At 41.8% G+C, this 21,481-nt stretch overlaps 1 non-coding gene across 1 annotated transcript; it reads left to right on the top strand.

The window, feature by feature from the left end:
- Positions 1 to 19,878: 19,878 nt before the first annotated feature.
- Positions 19,879 to 19,985, top strand: LOC120271272. Its single transcript, XR_005539890.1, has one exon. It is a non-coding gene; the product is annotated as a small nucleolar RNA R71 (small nucleolar RNA).
- Positions 19,986 to 21,481: the final 1,496 nt, after the last annotated feature.

Genomic DNA, 21,481 nt, shown 5'->3' with positions numbered 1-21,481 from the left:
TCCTCGTATTCAAGGTTGGCACATCCATTTGGAGGGCACAAAGGCAGTCACACTCGAGCATTCCGACTTATGCACATAGAACAAGAGCTCCACCAACTTGCCTATCATTAAATAAGCAAGTGATCCACGACGTGAACGTGTGCCCGTTTATGTTACTGACAAGATCCCCTTGCTTCTTCAATGATATATATGTTGGTGGGGTTCTTGTTCTTGTATGCATAAGACGGAATGCTCGAGTGTGAGTGCCTTTGTGCCCATCCAAATGGATGTACTCACTCGAATGTGAGAAGGTTGGCACACACTCTAGCATCTCACACCTGTCCTATGTCTTCGCGTTTGAACCTTAGCAAGATCTCCTCCAAAATAGGTGCATTATGATCCACATTGGCCTATTTTCTTCATACTTAGCCTCACAACCCTACCTGCGTAAAAGTAACATAAAAACACACATATTAATGTAAAAACCTGAGAAAAGTAATGTTCAACATAAGGAATGAACGCTTCGCATTCATATCGCACAAGCACTTATCAGTTACTCCGATGAAAGTATGGATTCGAGAAGCTATTCAGGCCGAATACTGTAGCAGAGAAATGTAGCAACACGGTAGCAAGTAATGTAGCAGCACTGTTCACAGCTGGCTAAGAAAACAGAAGTTCAGATAATCCACACTGGCGTGTGGAAATTAGCCACGCCCATGTGGAAATTCTGCACGGGCGCGCGAAGCATCCACGCCCGTATAGTCGCCCAATTCCAGCCCTATTTAAAGCCGAATCAGCACCGATTTTAGTATTATTTTCTCCATCTTTTCCCCAACTTGAGAGAGGGCTTCAGCTAGGGTTTTGAGGGGTATTGGCCAAGGTTTTGGAGAGGTTCTACGGCTCCGACATCGTCATTCCTGAGGAAGAATGTTGGTAGGGGAGCTTCCGTCGAGGCGTATCCTATACCGGACGAGAAATCCTTAGATGATGAGCAGAGGACTTTCCACAAGACCATCGACATGACTATCGAGGGGGTTTCTTTATGGATTCATTGCTTTTACATTCTATTTCTTTGATTGTACTTAGCTCCATAGAGAGCTAAACCCCTAGTGGGTACTTGGGTATTTGTGAACCCTAAGATGTATTTGTTTCTTTGAATCTCTTTATTATGCTTTCACTAAATTGATGTTGATTGTGAGTTCCAACCTTTAATGCTTGTTTGTATGGACATTTCCCCTAGAGTGACACTAGGGTTGAGAGTTCTTGTTGGTAACCTTGTGAGTGAGTGACACACCACGAGCGTTAGACACAGCTAGGTTGGAGAGGATTGCGAGGGTGAGTCAAGAGGTACAGAAGCTTCCCCTTTCCCCTCCGAAGTGATAGATTGTACCTCCGTTCCTCGAGTTCTTTGCGGCCATAATAGAGTGAATGTTCTAAGGGATGAACTTCCGCTGGGGCTTAGTTGCGCGTGCAACGGAGTGAAGCGTTGAGGTGATTTTATTATCAAGGGCTTAATCGTTGTTAGGGACCTTCCACTTGGACCAAGGGGAAGAGATTTATCACTTGGAATCCCTAGAGCTCATTGCAACTCTATACGAGTGCGAGGTTGAGAGGTTATCTAATCTTTCCTCTGGGGCATGTATGGAGTTGGGCATAGTTGACCTTAGATTTAGGACTATATAATTAAGGATTTCCACGACTCACCATTGCATTGATTAGGAAGCATAATAGATGGTTCTTGCACTTGAAACAATTATCCTAGGTGGAGCATTATCCGAGTACCCCATCTTTATCGATTGCCTTACCCCCTTTCGTTACTTTTGCTCTCTTACCTGTTGTTTTTATTGTTGAGAATTGAATCATTGTCACACTTATCATCATTGATCTTTCACATAGCTAAGAATCGAATTAAGTATTTTTATTCCCTATTCCCTGTGGATTCGATACCCGCTCACCCGGGATTATTACTTCGACAAACCCGTGCACTTGTGGGATATACGCAAGGGGATCTTGTCATGTTTTTAGCGTCGTTGCAGGGGAATAGGCATTTAGAGATACTTTGCACTTTGTTTTCTTAGATATTTACCCTTCATTCTATTTCACATCTCTTCTCTATCACCGTTCTGATTTGTTCTAAAAAAAAAAATTATTTCACACTTTCTTATTCTTCCATCATTCTCATTTGTTTTCTTTTGTCATGTCTTACTTTTCTTGCAAGGATTTTAAATGATGGTTGACCCAGTCGTTGCTCTATATTTGCATGTCGAAGCTCTCACTAAAAAAGTTGATAGAATTGTTACTTCATGACAACAAAACATTCCTTGTTATAACGCATATCATCCAATTGAAGTGGGCTACCCAAACGTATTATGGGATAATGGTGAACAACATTGGGAGGCACCTCAAGAGGAAAGTCAAAAGGGTGAGATACTCGGAGAGGATGTACTTCAGTTGCAAATAGTATTAGCTAACTTCATTGAAGCATCCGATGTCTGCATCCAAAATATGGAGACGACACTAAGATGTCATGAAGCCTCCTATAAAAACCTTGCGCATCAATTAGGAGGGATACTTGACACACTATACAAGGAACAACAATCATTTGAGCAAGAAATTCAAGTTCCTTGTAGAGATGATGTGGTAGTGAACGACAATGAAGAAGTTGGGCAAATTGAGTACATTGGTGTAGAAAATGAGAAGGGAGAAGCTGAATACCATTTTGAGATTTTCGACAGTGTGAATGAAGATTGTGCTTGTGAGCGAGAAAATTTTCAAGGGGATTTGCTAGTGTCATGTTCCTTTCAAGCTGAAAATACTCAAAAAGAAGTAAATCCTAAGGTAATGGAACAAGAACCACTCTTTGGGATTGATGAATTCATAAATTGCAAGAAAACGATTTTGGGTTTTGGAGAAGATGTGGGTAGGAGATTGAAACCATCTAATGACCCACCTATGCTAAGCTTGGACAATTCCCAACCCAACTTGTTTCCATGGAGGCCAAAGGTAAGATGGTTGGACTCTCCAACAAATATTCCACCCCGTCAAGCAAATTTTTGGTTTAAGGGAAGTAGCTATGCAATGTCTAGTTGGGAGGAGCATACTCTTTTCAAGCCTCCATAAGGTAAAGAATAGGTACGTCAAGCTTAGTGACATAAAACAAGCGCTTCTTTTTAGGCAACCCAAGTATTTACTGTTTTCTAGTGTCTAGTTTATTGCTTGCATGAATAAGAGCTTGAGTGTTCGTGTTTTGATTCTTATATGCCATTGCTATGCTTTTCTTGTGCACCATTGGTGCTATCTTGTGCTTTCATGTGTTTTGGTGAAGTTTTGGTCGTTTGAGCGTATTTTTCATGTTTTCTCTGGTTAAAATTGCATTATTAGGCAGGCTTTGAGTGTATATTTGTGTTCAGGAATTTTCTGCAGAGCCTGCAAAATTTTCTAAGTGTCAAGAGAAAACACACGCCCGTGTGGAATTTTTGCACGGGCGTGCGTTTTCATTCATAGCTCATCCAGAGAAGTCACAGGGGCGTGCGGCTGCCCCTGTGAACGACCATGCGATTTTCGCACCCCCGTGGGTAATTTCCACACGGGAGTGTAAATTCCTGCATAGTGTGGCAGATTATCCCGAGAGCACACAGGGGCGTGGACTCGCACCTGTGGGCGACCTTGTGAACCACACACGGGCGTGGGTAATTTCCACACGCCCATGCAAAACTTTGCAGAGGAGTTCTGTCCATCCCGAGAAGACACAGGGGCGTGTGGCTGCCCTTGTGAGTTTGGCATTTTTCTCGGATGTTCAGGGAAGCCACAGGGGCGTGCGGCTGCCCTTGTGGGTCGGGCGCACGGGCGTGGGTATTTTCCGCACGCCCGTGCGAGAGCAGTCAGAGGCGAAGGAGTGTTTTCCTGAGAGTGCACTGTGGCATGTGTACGCCCCTGTGGCTCTCCTGTAATGAGGCGCACGGGCGTGGGCAATTTCCACACGCCCGTGTAGATGTACAGAAATGCTAGAACCGCAGGTTTCTTTAAAATCTTTTCGGGTTTCTTCATCTTTTGACCCTCAAACATTTTGAGAACACATCCTTGCTCTCTCCTGACCTTTCACCGTCATTTTAGAGGGTTGTTAATTGAGTGATCCGGCCGTTTTCTAGTCTTTCATTCTCATTTTGTCGGTAAGCTTCTCTTTCTCTTGTCTTTGCCAATCTTCATTTATTTTGCAGCACCAGCGTCATCTTCACCAGCAGCGGAAACAGATGTACTAGCTATTGACACCGACCCTTGAGGCGTCTTTACCTTCTTTGTTCTTTATTTCTCGCATTTTATTTTCTGCATTTTATTTTGGATTTGTATACTCAGAAAGGATTCTCCTTCTGAGTTTATTTTCATTTTGCATCTCGAGTTGTATTCATTGTCTATCTTTTATATATACTCAAGATATATTGTTTTTATTGAGCTTCACTGAACCCGCTCGTGTATGCTTGCAGATGGTCTTGTCTTCTTGGGAATTGAGACTTAGTCATGGGCACGACCAAAATGCTTAGGCACTTAGCTATGCGAGCTTCACAACCCGTCGGAACACTGCCCCCATGGAATTAGCTTCATCAAACGCAACACTAGAAATAAGGGGAGTATTGTTTTGATTGCTTCTCCTACATATATTCTTCATTGATATACATTATGAGTGAGCTTGCATGTGTACATTGAGGACAATGTACAACTTAAGTGTGGGGGGGGGAGTTTCATAGTGTGCACATCGTTTCTATTATTCTTGATTGATATATGCTCACATATCCAATGGCGGTTCACCCTAGTTGCATTGATTGTATTCTTGAGTTTAGTAGAATTTTTAACATTGAATGTTTTCATGCTCTAGTTCTTGCTTGAATTTCTAGGAATTTTTATCCAATTGACATTTGTTGCACTACTCACTCTTTAAACTCTTTTGGAAACTCATGTTCGATGTTAAAGAGACTAGTTATAGTTGTGTTTTGTGTAAAAAAAAAAAGGAAAAAAAAATGAAAAAAATGAAAAAAAAACTAAAATAAAAAAAAATGGAAAATGAAAAGAAATAACAAAATAGTTTTATTGTTTATTTGTGCTTGTTGGGTGGAAAGAGCTACCACCTATGAAGTATGAAGCTACTCTCATAAGTCGGATACAAGCTATGCCCTAATGAGAGAAAGAGCTATCTCATAGGATGAGTGAAAGCTACCACTCCGGTAGAAATAGCTACCACCTCGAAAGTGTGAAAGCCACCTTAGCGGCCGCTTTGGAAAGGGCTACCTTAGAGGATGTTTGAAGCTACTACCATCTTTGAAATTGTTGTCACTTTTGTAGATAAATAAGTCCCTTTTACTTAGAATTTTGAGGAGTATCCTTGGGTTGTTTTCAGTGAGTTCATACATGTACACGATTTCTACATGGGCGTGTGGAATTAACGCATGCCCGTGTGGATTTTCCGTTTTGCTGATTCATCGGCCGGCTGTGAACAGTGCTTGCTACATGACAAGGTCCCCTTGCGTATATCATGCAAGTGCACGGGTTTGTCAAAGTAATAATCCCTAGTGAGCGGATATCGAATCCAAATGGAGTAGGGAATAAAAATACTTAATTCGATTCTTAGCTATGTGAAAGATCAATGATGATGAGTGTGACAATGATTCAATTCTCAACAATAAAAGCAACAAATAAGAGAGCAAAAGTAAAGAAGGGGGTAAGGCAATCGATAAAGATGGGGTACCCGGATAATGCTCCACCTAGGATAATTGTTTCAAGTGCAAGAACCCTCTATTATGCTTCCTAATCAATGCAATGGTGAGTCGTGGAAATCCTAAATTACATAGTCCCAAATCTAAGGTCAACTATGCCTAACTCTATACATGTCCCGGAGGAGAAATCGACCAATCTCAACACCTCGCAATGGCATAGAGTTGCAATGAGCTCTAGGGATTCCAAGTGATAAATCTCTTCCTAATTATAGACCTAACCCTTTGGTCCAGGTGGAAGGTCCCTAACCACAATTGAGCCCTAGATACTAAGATCACCTCAACGCTTCACTCCTTTGAACGAGCAACTAAGCCCCAGCGGAAGTTCATCCCTTAGACCATTCACTCTATTATGACCGCAAAGAACTTGAGGAACGGAGGTAGAATCTATCACTTCGGAGGGGAAAGGGGACGCTCCTGTACCTCTCGACTCACCCTCTCAACCCTCTCCAACCTAGCTTTGTCTAACGCTCGTGGTGTGTCACTCACTCATGAGGTTACCAACATGAACTCTCAACCCTAGTATCACTCTAGGGGAAATGTTCATACAATCATGCATTCAAGGTTGGAACTCACAATAAACATCAATTTATTGAAAGTATAATAAAGAATTGAAAGAAACGAATACATCCTAGGGTTCACAAATACCCAAGTACCCACTAGGGGTTTAGCTATCCATGGAGCTAAGCACAATCAAAGAAATAGAATGTAAAAGCAATGAATCCATAAAGAAATCCCCCCGATGGTCGTGTCGATGGTCTTGTGGAGAGTCCTCTACTCGTCGCAAAGGATCCTTTGTCCGGCCTAGGATACACCTCGCCGGATCGGTGCCGACGAAAGCTCTCCCAATAACCTTCTTCCAAACGACACGCGATGTCGGAGCCGTAGAACCTCTCCAAAACCTATCCAATACCCCTTAAAACCCTAGCTGAAGCCCTCTCTCAAGTTGCGGAAAAGATGGAGAAAAGAATACCAAAATCGAGGCTGATTCGGCTTTAAATAGGGTTGGAATCGGGCGACTACACGGGCGTGGATGCTTCACGCGCCCGTGCGGAATTCCCACACCGGCGTGGATAATTTCCACACGCCTGTGTGGATCTTCTGAACATTGCTGCTACAGTATCCACCCTGAATGGCTTCCCGAATCCATACTTTCATCGGAGTAACGCAAACAGGCACACGTTCACGTCGTGGATCACTTTCTTCTTTAATGATAGGCACGTTGGTGGAGATCTTGTTCTATGTGCATAGTTCGGAATGCTCGAGTGTGCCTGCCTTTGTGCTCCTCCAAACGGATGTGCCAACTCGAATACGAGGAGGTTGGCACACACTCTAGCATCTCACATCGACCTATGTCTTCGCGTTTGAACCTTAGAAAGATTTCCTCCAAAATTGGTGCATTGTAATCCACATGGGCTTCTTTCCTTCATACTTGGCCTCACAACCCTACCTGCATGAAATTAACATAAAAACACACATATTATTGTAAAAACCTGATAAAAATAATGCTCAACATAAGGAATGAACGCTTCGCATTCATATCGCACAAGCACTTATCACTATAGTATTTTCCTATAGTGTTTACTGTGGTACCCTGCTACAACACCGGCCCGAAGCACTCTCGAATCCATACTTTAATCGAGGTAAGGTAAACGGCCACACATTTATGTTGTACATCATTTTGCATCTTTAATAACGGACATGTTGGTGGAGATCTTGTTGTACATGTACAAGCCAGAATGCTTGAATGTGACTGCCTTTGTGCCCCTCTAAATTATTGTTCTGACTTGAATACGATGAGGTTGGCACACATTCCTACATCTCGAACCCGACTTATGTCTTCGCATTTGAACCTTCACAAGATTTCCTGCAAATTGGTACATTTACGATCGACAGCAGCTTCTTTCTCTAATATGCGGCTTCACAACCCTATCTGTTTCACAACCCTATCTAACCTTTCAACTTTTATCCTAGCTTGATTGGACGGTTCTTATACAGGTTCTTTACCCCTTCTTCTGAGTATACGTTCAAGTTCGAGGTCAACTCCAACCAATGTCGAAGGGTTCCCTCAGGTCATAACTTGGAGCTACACCTAAACAAAGAAAACACATCAGAGCGATGATAGAAAAAAAAATATGAAATAGAATGAATGATGAATAGCTAAGATAGCAAAGTGCAAAGTATCACTAAACACCTACTCCCCGGCAACAGAGCCAAAAACTTGACACAACCCTTGTGTGTGATCCGCAAGTGCACGGGTTTGTCGAAGTAATAAATTCCCAGGTGAATGGGTTATCGTATCCACAGGGAGTAAGGAATAGAAACACCAAGGCTTCTACTTAACAAAGTGAAGATGAAATAGTGATTGTGTTGATGAAATGTAATGTAAAGAAGATTAAAGAAAATAAGAAAGAGAGGCACAAATTGATGATATGAAGTAGGCCACTCGGACATTGCTCGCCCTAGGGTTATCATTTCAAGTGCAAGACCAACTATTATGCTTCCTAACTGATGATTAATAAGTTGTGGACATCTTAACATACACGGTCTTAAACCTAAGGTCAACCGTGATTAACTCTAAACTATGCCCCGGTGGAGAAATCTAGCACTCTTAACACCTCATATTGTGTAAAGTTTCAAGAAGCTCTAGTGATTCTAAGTGATAAACCCTCTTCCTATATGTAGACCTAACCGTTTGGTCCATTTGAAAGGCCTCTAATCACAATTAAGCTTCAGATACTAAGGATTACTTCAACGCTTCAATCTATTGCTAGGGCAACTAAGCCCCAGCGGAGTTCCTCTCTTAGTACTTCACTATATTATGACCGCAAAGAACTCTATGAAATGGAAGTAGGATAAATCACACGAGAGGGGAAAGGAGACGCTTCGCTGCCTCTCGACTCACCCTCTCGACCCTCTCCAATCTAGCATTATCCAACCCTCGTGGTGTGTCACTCACTCACAAGGCTTACTAATATAGACTCTCAACCCTAGCATCACTCTAAGAGGTAAATCATTTAACAAGCATTCAAAATTGGAAGTCAATTAAAAACATCAATTAAGGAAGGCATTAAAAAAGGTCAATGAAACAATAACATCCTAGGTTTTACAAGCCCAAATGCCCACTAGGGGGTTTAGCTCTCCATAGAGCAAGATACAACCAATAATACAATCGAAAGTAAAAACAATTAATCCATAGAAAAACCTCCTCGGTATTCATATCAATGGTCATGTGGAGTAGCCTCATCCTCTCCAAAGGTCCCCTTGTCAAGCCTAGGGCACACCTCGCCGGATTGGTGCCGAAGAAAGCTCCCTAATAGCTATCTTCCAAGAAAAATGCAGTGTCAAAACTGTAGAACCACTTTAAAAGCCTTGTCAATACCCCTCTAAACCCTAGCCGCAAGCCTCTCAAAAGATGGAGAAAAGATGGAAAGAAAGATGCTGAAATCGGGCTAAATTGCGGCTTTATAAAGGTCTGGAATCGGGATTCCACGAGGGCATGTGGAATTTCCACACGTCATTGTGGATTTTCTAGAATTCTAATTTTTTGCAGGCTGTAAATAGTAACTGCTACAGTACATTGCTACATTGATCAAAAGAATGGTTAAAGACATAGAACTGAAGATGCAGTTGTTAAAATACAACCCACTTCATGTTGCTTTATGTATGAGCAAAACCCAATTGGTCATCCTCTAGAAGACTCAGATGTTGATCACATTAATGCGATTCAGAATCAAAACTGTAAGCTAGATAGTGTGTTAGATTAGTTTGAAGAATCAGCGCTATCATCTCTGAGCTATCAGTTAGAAGGAAAGTTTGGAAATGGTCCTCGCTTAGATTGATTCTTCCTATAAAGAACAAAGGCATGAAATTTTCTCATTAAGGGTGTCAAAAGCAGCACAAGAAATTTGTGAGATAGAAAATGCGGATGTTGTTGAAAAGCATTCTGGATCACATACACAGGAGAACGGTTTGGAAAATATTCCTGGACAGGATTCAGCACAGTCCGAGGAAATTTATACATTGAAGAAGAACAAATTATGACCATCCATTGAGGAACCACTTGAGCTAGAGCTTAAAATATTGCCGACACATTTGGAATATGCTTTTCCAATGGATGGATTAAAGCTCCCTGTCATTGTAGCTTCAAACCTATCTGCAGATAAGAAGCATAAGCTTGTGAGCATGTTGAAGAGACATAAATCTGTAATTTCTTAGAAGATTTCTGATATAAAAGGTATCAATCCCTCATTTTCCACTGATAAATCCTAATGGATGAAAATTACAAGTTTGTGATTCAACCCTCAGAGAAGATAGAACCCGAATGTAAATGAAGTTGTTAAGGCAGAGATAGTGAAGCTGTTGGATGCAAGAATTATATACCCCATCTGCAATATTGCTTAGGTGAGCCCAACTCAGGTTATTCCGATGAAAGGGGGAGCCCAAATCAGGTTATGCTTTCAATAAATTGATGTTTATTGTGAGTTCCAACCTTGAATGCTTGATTGTATGAACATTTCCCCTAGAGTGACACTACGGTTAAGAGTTCTTGTTGGTAAGCTTGTGAGTGAGTGACACACCACGAGCGTTAAACAAAGCTAGGTTGGAGAGGGTTGAGAGGGTGAGTTGAGAGGTACAGGAGCGTCCCCTTTCCCCTCCGACGTGATAGATTCTACCTCCGTTCCTTGAGTTCTTTGTGGCCATAATAGAGTGAATGGTCTAAGGGATGAACCTCTGCTGGGGCCTAGTTGCGCGTGCAATGGAGTGAAGCATTGAGGGGATCTTAGTATCTAGGGCTTAATTGTGGCTAGGGACCTTCCGCCTGGACCAAAGGGTTAGGTCTATAATTAGGAAGCGATTTATGACTTGGAATCCCTAGAGCCCATTGCAACTTTATTCGAGTGTGAGGTTGAGAGGTTACTTAATCTCTCCTCAGGGACATGAATAGAGTTAGGCATAGTTGACCTTAGATTTGGGACTATGTATGTAAGGATTCCATGACTCACCATTGCATCGATTAGGAAGCATAATAGAGAGTTCTTGCACTTGAAATGATTTTCCTAGGTGAAGCATCATCCGAGTACCCCATCTTTATCGATTGCCTTGCCTCCTCCTTACTTTTGTTCTCTTACTTGTTGATTTTAATTGTTGAGAATTTAATCATTATCACACTTATCATTGTTGATACTCCACATAGGTAAGAATCGAATTAAGTGTCTTTACTCCCTACTCCCTATGGATTCGACCCCGCTCACCCAAGATTATTACTTCGACAAACCCGTGCACTTGCGGGATATAAGCAAGGGGACCTTGTCAGGGACCTTCCACCTGGACCAAAGGGTTAGGTCTATAATTAGGAAGAGATTTATCACTTGGAATTCCTAGAGCTCATTGCAACTCTATGCGAGTGCGAGGTTGAGAGGTTACCTAATCTCTCCTCCGGGACATGTATAGAGTTAGGCATAGTTGACCTTAGATTTGGGACTATGTAATGAAGGAGTTCCACGACTCATTATTGCATTGATTAGGAAGCATAATAGAGGGTTCTTGTACTTGAAGCGAATGTCCTAGGCGGAGCATTATCCGAGTACCCCCATCATTATCGATTGCCTTACCTTCTCCTTTACTCTTGCTCTCTTATTTATTGATTTTACTTTTGAGAATTGAATCATTGTCACACTTATCACTATTGATCTTTCACATAGCTAAGAAGCGGATTAAGTGTTTTTATTCCCTACTCCATGTGGATTCGATACCCGCTCACCCGGGATTATTACTTCGACAAACCCGTGCACTTGCGGGATATACGCAAAGGGACCTTGTCAACTATACATGTCCCGGAGGAGAAATTGAATAACCTCTCAACCTCACACTCGTATAGAATTGCAATGAGTTCAAGGGACTCCAAGTGATAAATCCTCTTCCTAGAAGTAGACCTAACCCTTTGGTACAGGTGGAAGGTCGCTAGCCAAAATTAAGCCCTAGATGCTAAGATCTCTTCAACGCTTCACTCCATTGCACTCGCAACTAAGCCCTAGCGGAAGGTCATCCCTTAGCCATTCACTCTACTATGACAACAAAGAGATCAAGGAAATAGAGGTAGAATAAATCACACTGGAGGGAAAGGGGACGCTCCGCTATCTCTCGACTCACCCTCTCAACCCTCTCCAATCTAGCTTTGTCTAACTCTCGTGGTGTGTCACTCACTCACAAGGGTTACCAACAAGAACTCTCAATGCTAGTGTCACTCTAAGAAAGTATTCATACAATCAAGCATTCAAAATTGGAACTCACAATAAACATCAATTAATTGAAAGCATAATAAAGAGATTCAATTAAACGAATACATCCTAGGGTTCACAAATACCCAAGTACCCACTAGGGGATTTAGCTCTCCATGGAGCTAACTACAATCAATGAAATCGAATGTAAAAGCAATGAATCCATAGAAAACCCCCTCGATAGTCGCGGCGATGGTCTTGTGGAGAGTCCGGTACTCATCGCAAGGGTCCCTTTGTTCGGCCTAGGATATACCTAGCCAGATCAGTGCAGACGAAAGCTCTCCCACTAACCTTCTTCGAAACGGAGCGTGATGTCAGAGCCGTAGAACCTCTCCAAATCCCTAGCCAATACCTCTCAAAACCCTAGCTGCAGGCCTCTCTCAAGTTCGAGAAAAGATGGAGAAAAGAATGCTGAAATCGGGGCTGAAATAAGCTTTTAAATGACTAGAATCGGGAATCCATACGCCCCTGTGGGCGCCCCTATGGATTTTTCACAGGGGCGCGTGGAATTAACACACGCTAGTGTGGATTATCTATTTTGCTGATTCTTCGGCCGGCTGTGAACAGTGCTTGTTACATTATTTTGCCAAAGTACCCTACTACATTACTGACCGAAAACACTCCCAAATCCATGCTTTTATCGAGGTAACGTAAATAGGCACACGTTTACGTCGTAGATCGCTTTGCTTCTTTAATAACAGACATGTTGGTAGAGATCTTGTTATATATGCACAAGCCAACATGCTTGAATATGACTGCCCTTGTGCCCCTCCAAATAGTTGTGCTAACTTTAATAAGAGGAGTTTCGCACACATTCCCAGATCTTGAACCCGGCTCTTGTCTTCGTGCTTGAATCTTCGCAAGATTTTCTCCAAATTATGCATTTGCGATCCACATTGGCTTCTTTTTGTAATATTCGGCCTCATAATCCTACCTGCATGAAAGTAACATAAATACACACATATTAGCGTTTAAACCTGATAAAAATAATGCTCATCACAAGGAAAGAATGCTTCGCATTCTTATCATACAAGGACTTATCAACAATAAATAATGAAATCAAAAGTAAAAATATTCAATCCAAGAATAAAACCGCTTCGGTCTTCATGTCGATGGTCTTGTGGAGTGGTCACATCTTCTCCAAAGGTTCCCTTGCCAAACTTAGGGCAAGTCTCGTCATATCGGTGCCGACGAAAACTCTCCCAATAACCCTCTTCCAAAGGAGGACGATGTCGAAGGCCATCAAACCTCTCCAAAAACCTATCGAAAGTCTCTCCAAACCCTAGCCGTGGGCTCCTCCAAAGATGGGGAGGAGATTGGCAAAAGATGGGGAAAAGATGGAAAGAAGGATCCCCAAATCTATACAAGTTGCGGCTTTATATAGGGCTGGAATCAGAATCCACACTGGCATGTGTAATTTCCATACCCCCGTATGAATCTGCAGGAATTTGATTTTCTGCGGCCTATGAACAGTAACTACTACAGTAATTTCTACAATAATTTTACTGCGGTAGCATGCTACAATACTTCGCCAAAAATACTCCCAAATCCACACTTTTCATTGAGGCAACATAAACGGGCACACGTCTATGTCATAGATTGTGTCACTTCTTCAAATAGGGATAGCATTGATGAAGGTCTTGCTGTCATTGCACAAGTCAGAATACGCAAATGTGACTGCCTTCTCCAAAACATGTAATTGCTTGATCACATAGAGGTTGGCACACATTCACGTATCTTCGACCACAACTTGTGTCTTCACATTTGTTCACTCTAAGATCTCATCAACAAAGTGCAATCGCAATCTACTTTGGCTTCATTACTCTATATTTGGCTCCACAACCCTACATGCACAAAAGTAACACATACATACATATATTACTGCTAAAATCTGATAAAAGTAATGCTCATCATAAGAAAGAATACTTTGTATTACTAATAAGCAAGCACTTATCAATGCCCCGGTGGAAAGGAGTACTTTCGATGCCTCACACTATATAAGGTTCCTTAAAGCTCCAGGGACTACAAGTGATAAACCCTATTCCTTAATATAGATCTAACCCTCTGGTCATGGTGAAAGAGCTCTAGTCACAATTAAGCCCCAGCAGTAAGGATTACTTCAATGCTTCACTCTGTTGCTTAGCACGTCACTCTACTGTGACCACAAAAAACTCTTGGAATAAGGTGGTAGGATAAATCACAATAGAGGTTGACACATAGTTACATGTCTATGAGCATGACTTGTGTCTCTACATTTGTTCACTCCAAGATTTCATTAACAATATTCATCCACGATCTACTTTTGGTTTCTTACTTCCACTATTGTCTCCACAATCCTACATGCATAAAAGAACACAAATACACATGCATAAGCGATAAAATCTGGAAAAAGTAATGCTCAATGTATAAAAATAATACTTCATATTACTAATACACAAGCACTTATCATTGACCCAACTTGTACTCCCCAAAGCTCAAACTGAGAGGGCCTTACTTATGTAAAATAAAAAAGAGAAGGTAATAGCTTCACACATCCTATAAGGTAACCCTTTCCTAAGCGGCCGCTATGGTGGCTTTCATACTTTCGAGGTGGTAGCTCTTTCCACTGGGGTAGTAGCTTCCACTCATCCCATGAAATAGCTCTGTATCTCATTAGGGCATAACTAGTATCTGACTTATGAAAGTAGCTTCATACTTCATAGGTGATAGCTCTTTCCATGCCCAATGCACAAAGAATCAAACACATTTTTTTTTATCCATTCAACCATTTTTTTGAAGAGATCAAAACAAGAAACAAACTAAAATAGTCCCTTTTTACATCGAACTTGAGTTTCCACAAGGTTTAATGTGTGAGTAGTGCAACAAGTGTCAATCGGGCAAAAATTTCTAAAAATTCAAGTAAAACTAGAGCATGAGAACATTCAATGTTAAAAATTCTCCTAAACTTAAGAATACAACCCTTGCAACTAAAGTGAACCGCCATTGGGTACAAGAGCATGAACAATGACAGCATAAGTATAGAACATGCGTAATGTGAACTCCCCTCCTTCCTTCCCCACACTTAAGATGTGCATTGCCCTCAATGTATGCATGCAAGCACAATAAAAAAAACATATAGCAATCAAAAACATGTATATAGACGGGCATTTGAAACAATACTCCCTTGAACTCTTAATGGTATGCTTGATGGAGCTATATTTATTGAGAGTTGAGTTCCAATGGGTTGTGGAGCACACATGGCCATGTGAAAAGAAACATGACTGTGTCCATGACTATTCCTCAAATTCCAGACTCAGAAGACCATTTGCACGTATACACAAGGGGGTTCAGTGAAGCTCAACGAAAACAAAATAATGTCCAGTCTATAAAGATATGAAAATGAAATACAACTAGGGATGCCTGTGGAGTGCGGGGTCTCATAACAAATGGGGAGGTCGCGTCTCGCTCGAGTATCTAATAGGGAATGTTGAGACGTACCATCACCTTTTTGTGGTTTGCTGCCTGTATCGCATGAACCTCAATTATCTTTGTACGTAGCACACCCATAGCATTCTCAAGCTTCTCAAAACTATCATAGGCTCAAGATAGAGAAAACATATGCACTTGACGTTGCTCCAGTGCTGTAGGTGGTGCCTCTGTCTCTATGTGCTCAGCCTGAGAACCCTCTACTGCCTCCCACTCTCCCTTGGCTATCTCTGGTGGAGGCATGATCATCGTGTATACTCCTAGTCTGAATCTACGAACCATACCCATCAGTCTTATTATCTCTATGCCGAGGGGAGATGGTACAATCATCTTCTCAGCCCCCTGATAGGGTTTATCAGACCCATCCCCATGATGAGTCGAGTAATGTACGGGCATAAGAAAAGAACTCCGACCCTGGTATACTACCCTTCGTGTTGGAAATAATCGGCCAAAATGCGTCCTAAGTGAATCAAATCATTTTACACTATAGAGTACAAATATATAAGCTCCTGTCTGCTTAGAACTCTAGTGTTGTCGCCACGTCCATATACTGATCTGTGTTAGAATAGTGTGGATATATCATTATGCCAGCCGAGAAAGACATGTAGCCTTAGACACCCCCTTCTCATATTGTCCCTGGCCACACAGTGCTCTATAAGAGTGTTGAGTTATCAACTTACCTGGATAATCGATCAGTAACTGCTCGTACTCCACAGTATTGGTGTAACCCTCTTCGTACAAGCCAAGTCTGACTGAGAACTGTGTAATACTCATACTGTAGTACTGGCCAAAAGCTCTGGACTGCATGGTATCAATGTTCGAGAAGCTGTTGTACGAACGATCAAACTTAAATGATGAAAGTACCTCCAATGTGAGCATATGGATAGGCGGCTCTCGGATGGACAATAATCTTCACCAACTACCCACAGCTAGTAACTCCTCGACCTCGTCGACCATATCATCTCCTAACTAAATCTCCTGAAGTGCACTCAAGTACAAGAACTGTGTTTGACCAAACTTAAGCTTAAACAGTCACTCAAACCGGACCTGATGCTCAAGAATGACAAATTCCATATGCTCGGCTCAGGAGAAGGCTTTCTTGGATGCTTGTCGGCCATTTTCTTCGAATTAGCAGCCATATCTGCAAGAATTGAAAAGAAAATGATCATATCACCCTTAAAAATAATTCCTACAAGAATCCACATGATAGTATGGATCTTCAGGCCGTGAAAGCCGCATGGCTCAAGTGCACAAATCCTCCAAATATATCTAAAATTCATTCTAAAATTGTTCTAACAGCATTCGCCAACCACTTGTGTATGAGATTGATTTAAAAATAGCATAATAAGCAAACAAAATCAAGTTTAGTGAAGAAAAGAGAAAGGGAAACTTACTGACGAAATGATAATGAAAACTTCAAATACAGAAGGAAAACTCACTCCAATCTCTATAAATAGACGGTGAATGGTCAAGAACATGAAGAGAGGCAATCTTTGAGCGTTTGGGAGTGAGATAATAAAGAGGCACGAGTAGGTCTTAAAGAAAAACCATGCTTCTTGGCATTCTGTGAATCCACACGGGTGTGTGGAAATTACCCACGCCGGTGTGACTCCACAGGAGAGCTCATTAGGGCAGACACAAGCCCCGTGCTCTCAGGATAGCCTTTGACTATCTTTAAACGCATCCACACAGGACTGTGGAAATTACCCACACCCTTGTGCCTGACACACAGGGGCACCCACACGCCACTTTGGGCTCTCTGTCCTCCCGAGAAAAATGGCTAAGTGTTCCACACAACCCTTTGAAAATTCCACACGGGCGTGTGGATGCTCATAGGGGTACTCACTGGGGCACTCACATGCCTCTGTGTCTTCTCGGGATGGAGAAAAATTCTCTGCTAAAATTCACATGGGCATGTGGAAATTACCCACCCCTGTGTGCCATTCACAGGGGCATCTACAGGGGCATTCACACACCCTTGTGTTTTCTTGGTATGCAGTCTGAGAACTCCGGAAAGATCAACACGACCGTGTGGAAATTACCCACAGGCATGTGACCATCATAAGGCCGTTCATAGGGGCATTCACAAACCCCTGTGTGCTCTTAGGATGAGCTCTAAACGGAAACACACGCCAGTGTAGAAATTCTACAAGGTTGTGTGTCTTCTCTAGAAGAAAATATAGACTCTGCAGAAAAATTTCTACACACTTGCAAATACAGAGAAAGCATAAGAATGACGAACTGACTAGAGAATCATAGAAAACATACTCAAATAGCCAAGAAACTTCACCAATCACAATTAAACACAATAAAAATACCAAAAATCCATAAGAAAAACACATTAATATTATGTAAAAATCAAGAAACCAACACTTAAGTTCTTATTCATACAAGTACCTGACCAAGAAGCGCTTATTTCATGGGTTACCTCCCAAGAAGCACTTATTTCATGTCACTAAGCTTGACGTACCTGACCTTACCTTACGGGCGCTCATAGATGAAGGTTGCCCTCTTACCTACAACTTGAAAACACGATGAACATAATCTTTTCAAGGTAGAGGGAGAGTTATCAAGCTTGTTACCACAGAAGGGTTCGTCATCCTTACTTTGTGCATGCACATCCCCACTAGCATTAGCATGCTTCTTGTGACGTCTCCTTGCTCTTTTCATCTTTTAGACCAACCTCTTCATGATCCCCAGAGTAAGTTGCACCTTATCCTCTGGATCAACTTATAAGACTTCTTCATTATCCACTTCTTGATCTAGTAAGCCCTCAAATAGGTCTAGACACATCATTTCTTGCACGTATTCATTAATTAACTCATCAGTGGTGTCAAGAAAATACAAAGTATCACCAAAGTTAAGAGAATGCAGAATGGCTTCGGCGAGGCAGTAAGTTAAGTTGGCATCACCAACTCTTAGTGTCAACTCTCCACCATCCATGTCAATGAGAACCTTGGAAGTGTGCAAGAACGACCTCCCAAGTATCAACAGAACCTCGGCATCCTTATCAACATCCAACACCGTGAAGTCCACAAGAAATATGTACTTGGCAACTTTCCTAAGTACATCTTCAATGATGCCCCTCGGATGTTTAATTGTTTGATCGGCCAATTGAAGTGTCATCCGAGTGTGTCTAGGCCCTCCCAAGCCTAGCTTCTGAAAAAATATATAAGGCATGATGTTGATGCTGGCCCTTGAATCTGCCAATGCCTTTTCTTCACCCAAGTTACCAATGTTGCATGGAATGATGAAGCTACTAGGGTCCCTCTTGTTCGGCATATTCTTTTGCAACACCACCAAACATGAAACATCTAAGATCATAGATGCACTCTCCTCCAACATCCTCTTGTTGATCAAGAGGTCCTTGAAGAACTTTGCATAGAGTGGAATTTAAGATAACGCCTCTACAAATGGAATCTTGAAGTGCAACTGCTTGAATAGACCAAACAACTTCTTGTATTGCTCATCATTTTGGTAGTTATTCAATCTTGAAGGATAAGGGATTCTTGTCTTGTAAGGTGAGGGTGCCACCACTTTCTCTTTGGCTATATCCTCAACGACCATGACCTCGGAAGACTCAACAATGGTCTTCTCCCTAAGGATCCTACTCTCAACTTCATGACCACTTCTCAAAGTGATGGTCTTTACATGCTCTCTTGGATTAGTTTCCATGTTGTTAGGCAAACTCCCTTAAGGTCTTTCCAAAAGTTACTTCACAATTTGGCCCACTTAGTTCTCTAAGTTGTGTAATGATGCTGTGTGATTGCGAAGTGTGGCGTCAACTGATTGAAATCTCGTATTTGACAATTGAATAAACTTGGTCAAAGCCTTCTCTAAGTCGGACATCTAGTTTTCTAACCCTGAAACTCTATTCTCCATGTTTGGGGCTTGTTGTTGTTGTTGGAAACCCGATGGTGTCATAGTCTTCTGTTACCCTTGATTACTCAAAGAAAGGTTTGGGTGGCTCCTCCACCGTGAATTATAGGTATTGCTATATGGATTTCCTTGACCTCTCATTGTAATAACTACAAAATCCACTTATTCTACTAAAGATGTACCACCAATAGAAATCAGGCAATCAGATGAAGCATGTCCTCCCCCGCACCCAGTGCAACTCATTACGGCCGCCACTCTAGGAGAAGTTAGTGTGTCTATCTTCTTGCTCAATGACTCAACCTGGGCCTCCAATGATGTGACTGCAACAATCTCATGAAGTTTGACTACCTTATTTCTGTTGCATGTGTTCCACTGTTCATAGCCCTCTCCTTAATGAGATGTAGGCTTCTTTAGGGGTCATGCTCCCTAAAGTACCTCCTACTGCATCAAGTAACTGCTTTGTGCTTGGGTTCAAACTATTGTAGAAAGTTTGAATGATCATCCACTGGGGGAACCCATGCTGAAGACATTTCCACAGGAGATCCTTGAACCTATCCCATGACTCAAAAAGTGACTCCAATTCCATTTGCATAAAAGAGGAAACTTCATTCCTGAACTTCACAGATTTTCTAGGAGGGAAATATTGGGCAAGAAAAGCTTCTACCATCTCCTCCCTAATAGTGATCGATGTTCTAGGTAATGAATGTAACCGTTACTTTGCACTAACCTTCAAGGAAAATGGGAAGGCCCTCAACCTGATGGCATCATCTGTAACTCCATTAATCTTGAGCATTGGTAAGTGCTAGTGTATTAGTAATACGAAGTATTCTTTTCTTACAATGAGTATTACTTTTATCAGGTTTAAGCGCTAATGCATTTGTTTTTGTGTTCTTTTGCACATATAGGGTTGTGGAGCCAAATATAAATGAAAGAAGCTAAAGTAGATTGCGAACGCGTTATCTTGATGGAATCTTGAAGCGAACACATGAGCAGACGCAAGTTGTGATCGAAGGCGTATGAGTGTATTCCAACCTCCTCTATGATCAATGGATTATCTAAATGGGAGTGGCACAAAGGTAGTCACACTCATGTGCCACTTGCGCAAAGTTAACAAGATCCTCATCAAATGTGCTTGTTATTGAAGAAGCAATGTGATCTACGATATAAATGTGTGCCCGTTTATGCTGTCTCGATGAAAAGTGAGAAATTAGGAGTATTTTGGCAGTTACTGTAGCATAAAGGTGGGATAGACCATTGGCAATGCAACAATTTACTGTAGTAGTTACTGTTCATAGCCACCCAAAAACTGAATTCCAGAGAATCCACACGGGCGTATGGAAATTCCATATGTCCCTATGGATTCCCGATTCCAGCCCTTTATAAAGCCGCGATTTAAGCCGATTTCAGTTTCCCCTTTCCATCTTTTCTCCATCTTTTGAGAGGCCTGCGGCTAGGGTTTGGAGAGGCATTTGCAAGGCCTTTGGAGTGGTTCTATAGCTTCAAGACGACATTTCTCTTAGAAGATAGTTATTGGGGGATCTTTCGTTGGCACCGATCCGGCGAGATATGCCCTAGGCTTGACAAGGGGACCTTTGGAGAAGATGAGGCTACTCCACAAAACCATCGACATGAATATGAGGGGGGTTTTTCTATGGATTCCATGTTTTTACTTTTGATTGCACTATTGATTGTATATTTCTCCATGGAGAGCTAAACCCCCTAGTGGGTACTTGGATTTATGAACCCTATAATGTATTTGTTTCTTTAACCTATTATTATGCTTTCCTTAATTGATGTTTTAATTGAGCTCCAATCTTGAAGGCTTGTTGAATGATTTCTCCCTTAGAGTGACACTAGGGTTGAGAGTTCACTTTGGTAATCCTTATGAGTGAGTGACACACCGTGAGGGCTAGACAAAGCAAGATTGGAGAGGGTCGAGAGGGTGAGTTGAGAGGTAACGGAGCGTCCCCTTTCCATTCCGGTGTGATTTATCCCATCTCCATTTCTTAGACTTCTTAGTGATCCCAATAGAGAGAAGTGCTAGGAGAGGAACTCCGCTGGGGCTTAGTTACATGATCAACAGGGTGATGCATTGAAGTAATCCTTAGTATCCTA

The sequence above is a fragment of the Dioscorea cayenensis genome, chromosome 10, assembly GCF_009730915.1.
Source record: "Dioscorea cayenensis subsp. rotundata cultivar TDr96_F1 chromosome 10, TDr96_F1_v2_PseudoChromosome.rev07_lg8_w22 25.fasta, whole genome shotgun sequence".
Classification (NCBI taxonomy): domain Eukaryota; kingdom Viridiplantae; phylum Streptophyta; class Magnoliopsida; order Dioscoreales; family Dioscoreaceae; genus Dioscorea; species Dioscorea cayenensis.
This window is presented reverse-complemented; position numbering and strand designations above follow the sequence as displayed.